This window comes from Carlito syrichta, unplaced genomic scaffold, assembly GCF_000164805.1.
Source record: "Carlito syrichta isolate Samal-C Ts95f unplaced genomic scaffold, Tarsius_syrichta-2.0.1 Scaffold303056, whole genome shotgun sequence".
Classification (NCBI taxonomy): domain Eukaryota; kingdom Metazoa; phylum Chordata; class Mammalia; order Primates; family Tarsiidae; genus Carlito; species Carlito syrichta.
This window is the reverse complement of record NW_007247152.1, coordinates 210,526-214,770: the sequence shown is the minus strand read 5'-3', so window position 1 is coordinate 214,770 and position 4,245 is coordinate 210,526. Positions and strand designations below refer to the sequence as shown.

Genomic DNA, 4,245 nt, shown 5'->3' with positions numbered 1-4,245 from the left:
GTAGTATTCCATCATGTATATGTACCACATTTTTTTAATCCAGTCCTCTTTTGATGGGCAGCATTGTTGCTTCCAGTTTCTTGCTATTGTGAACAATGCTGCGATAAACATACGTGTGCAGGTGTCTTTTTTATAGAGTGATTTGAGTTCTTCAGGATATATCCCCAGTAGGGGGATTGTAGGGTCATATGAGAGGTTGATATTTAGAGCTTTTAGGAATTGTGAAAATTTGGAGCAACTGGAACTCTAGCTAGTTGTAAGAGAAAATGCAAAATGGTACAGACAATTTGTATGAGAATTTGACCATTTCTCATAAGACTAAATATACTCTTGCCATATGATTCAGCAATTACACTAGAAAGGCTAGCAATCAAAAACAATGTAACAGAAATAAAGAATGACTTTGATGACTTTGATGAGCCCATCAATAACTGGACACTGCTGAGGACTGAGTCAGTTAGCTTGCAGAAATGTCAATAGAAGATTTCAAAACTGAAGTGAAAACAGAAAAAAAAATTAAAAAGACAGACTATCCAAGAATTGTTGGACAATTGCAAAAGATTCAATATTCTTAATGGGAACACAAGAAAGCAGAGAAAGAGAAAGGAAAAGAAGAAAAACAATGACAGAATTTCCCAAAATTAATGACAAACACCAAACCACAAATCCAGGAAGCTCACAGAACAACAAGCAGGATAAATACCAAAAAATCTACACCTGGGCATATCATATTCAAACTAAAGACAAAGATGAGAAAATTTTGATAGAAACTATGGAAAGAGAGAAAGCCTTAAGTGTAAAGGAGTAAGGATATGAATAAATTCTCCTCAAAAAGCACGTAAACAAGAAGACAGTGGGATGAAACACTTAAAGTGTTGGGGGAAAAAAACCACTTGCCTAGAATTCTGTACCCAGTGAAACTATCTTTAAATGTGAAGAAATACTTTCTCAAACAAACAAAAATCAAGGAAATTTGGTGCAAGTAAACCTGTCTTGCAGAAAATACTTTTAAAAATTCTTCAGAAAGAAGGAAAATTATATTAAGTCAGAAACTCAGGTCAACAAAATGAAATGATTATCATTAAAGAAGCAATAAATAAAGGTAAAGCAAAACCTTTTCTTTTTCTTATTTTAATTAATTTAACAGATAACAGTGTGTCCAAAAGAAAAGCAGTAACAGTGTAATTGGAAAAAATGTTCAACTTCACTAAGCAACAGAGAAATGCAAATCAAAACTACAATGAGATACTATCTCATCTCACACCAGCCACAACGGCAATTGTTAAGTCAAAAAACAACAGATGTTGTAAGCTTTCAGAGAAAAGGGAATGCTCATACATTGTTGATGGGATTGTAAACTAGTTCAGCCACTGTTGAAAGCAGTTTGGAGATTTTCCAAAGAACTAAAAATGATTTGCCATTAGATCCAACAATCCCACAACTGGGTATATTCCCAAAGAAGCATAATTCATTTTACCAAAAATGACACAGCACTATTTTCAATAGCAAAGACATGGGACCAACCTTGGTGCCCATCAACAGTGGATTGGATAAAGAAAAGGTGGTGCATATACACCATGGAATATGATACTGTTATAAAAAAATAACAAAATCTTGTCTTTTGCTGCAACATGGATGTGGCTGGAGGCTGTTATTCTAAGTGAATTAACAGAAACAGAAAACTGAATACTATATGTTCTCCCTTATAAATGGGAACTAACCACTGGCATGCATGGATATAAAGATGGGGGGAAACACTGGGGACTCACTAAGAGAGGAAGTAGGAAGAATAAGGGCTGAAAACCCACCCATTGAGCACTATGCTCACTACCTGAGTGATGAGCTCCATCAGAGCCCAAACCTCACCATCATAAAGTTTACCCATGTAACAAGGTGACATACATACTCCTTGAATCTAAAAAAAAAAATTAGTCATCCCTTACACTCCCTGCCTACTTATCTTTTCTATTTATTATATGTCCTGTGGCAGTAGAATGTAGGCTATGAGGGCAGGGGTTTTAGTCTATTTTGTTCATTGCTATAGTAAGTGCTTAATGAATATTTGTTGAATAAAAAAAATTTATCTGCAACATATATAGCAGTCAAGGTATTGAAATAATACAGATAGAAATAACATAATACACACAGAAATAACAATATACATAGAAATAATATAATACATAGAAATAATAACAATTCAGAGATAAGATAGACAAGTAGGACTTCATCCAACTGACAAGCTTCTGCAAAGCCAAGAAAACCATTGAGAGAGCAGGGAGACAGACCACAGACTGGGAAAAAATATTTGCCAACTGAATATCTGACAAAAGTCTGACATCTAGGGTCTTCAAGGAGCTCAATCGTGCCAAATAGAAAAAAACATACAGCCTCATTACAAAGTGGGCACAAGATATGAATAGACCCTTCACAAAAAGAAGATATACTAGCAACCCACAGACACATGAAAAAATGCTCAGCCTCACTAGTCACCAAAAAAAAAATGCGAATTAAAACCAAATTGAGATACCAAACTCCATTCAGGATGGCCATCATCAATAACTCAAAAAACAACAGATACTGGAGAAGATACAGCAAAAAGGGAACACTTCTACACTGTTGGTGGGAGTGTAAACTAGTACAGCCTCTGTGGAAAACAGTGTGGCAATTCCTAAAACATCTAAAAATCAACCTCACATATGACCCCGCAATCTCCCCACTGGGAATATACCCAGAAGAAGTCAAATCACTCTGTGAAAAAGATAGTAGCACACACATGTTTATTGCAGCATTATTCACAATAGCAAAAACATGGAACCATCCATGCTGCCTATCAAGAGGACTGGATTTTTAAAAATGTGGTACATATACATGATGAAATATTATGCAGCCATAAAGAAGGACAAAAATTATGAACTCTGCAGCAACTTTGATGGACTTAGAATCTATAATATTGAGTGACCTATCACAGGAACAAATAACCGAGTATCACATGTTCTCACCCATAAGCAGACCTTTAACAACTATGCAATACTATAAGGAAGGGATTGGCAGTAGTGGTAAACTGCCAGGGGAGGGCGGGTGCAGGATTGGCAGTTGTAGGAAACTGCCAGGGGACGTGGGAGCACAACTTATCAACAAGAGTACCTGCATAATGAACATTTGTATACCTAACCCTGAATTGTACCCTACATGCTTAAAATAAAATAAAAAAGATTTAAACTCAACTATAAGAAAGAATATTAACATCTCGATTGGTAACGTACAACCCTGGTGGGGGATGTTGATAGTAGGGGACAGAGCCATTACTTACAATGCTTGTGTATGCCAACTCTTTTTTACAAACCTGTTTGGAGTAGTAGAATTTTTTCTCCTGGCCACGATGTCTTATGATTGATATGTAGCCATCTGCAAACCCCTGCATTACACGACCATTATGAACCACGGAGTCTGCAAAAGACTTATCTTCTGTTGTTGGATGACTACATTGTTGATCATCTTCCCACCACTTAGCTTGGGACTGGACCTAGAATTCTGTGACTCTAACATCATTGACCACTTTGTCTGTGATGCTAATCCTATCCTGAAGATCTCATGCTCAGACACATGGTTCATAGAGTAGATGGTTATTTTGTGCTCCGTGTTGATCTTCATCATGACTCTCGTATGTGTGGTTTTGTCCTACATGTACATCATCAGGACCATTCTAAGACTCCCCTCAGCTCAGCAAAGGACAAAAGCCTTTTCCACCTGTTCTTCCCACATCATTGTGGTCTCCATCACCTATGGAAGCTGCATCTTTGTCTATATCAAACCTTCGGCAAAAGATGAAATGGCCATTAATAAGAGAGTGTCAATACTCACTTCTTCTGTTTCCCCCATGTTAAACCCATTTATTTATACTCTGAGGAACAAACAAGTGAAACAAGCCTTTAATGACTTAGTCAAAAGGTGTATACTGCTCCCAAGGAACTAGGGAAATGTTGAAGTCAACATACCTAAGCATTTTCTTAAGTGTCTATCTCATTTTGTGTCTCCTTGATCTAGGTTGGGTCTTATATTCTCGTACTGGTCTGAAAATGTTATCCCTTGCCTCTCCTTATAGACCAAGCTCTTTGAGAATGATAATCTTTATTGTTAAAAATGATATTTGTTATTTCAGGAAATTGAAGCATAATCTCACCCTCATACTTTCCTCACCAATGCCCAAAGGATTTGGGGATTTATCATCAAATATTGATGCAATGA

The 4,245-nt window shown here is 36.7% G+C and overlaps 1 pseudogene; it reads left to right on the top strand.

Moving 5' to 3' along the window:
* LOC103259902 overlaps positions 1-3,973 on the top strand; it is a 4,837-nt pseudogene extending 864 nt beyond the window's left edge.
* The last annotated feature ends 272 nt before the right edge of the window (positions 3,974-4,245 follow it).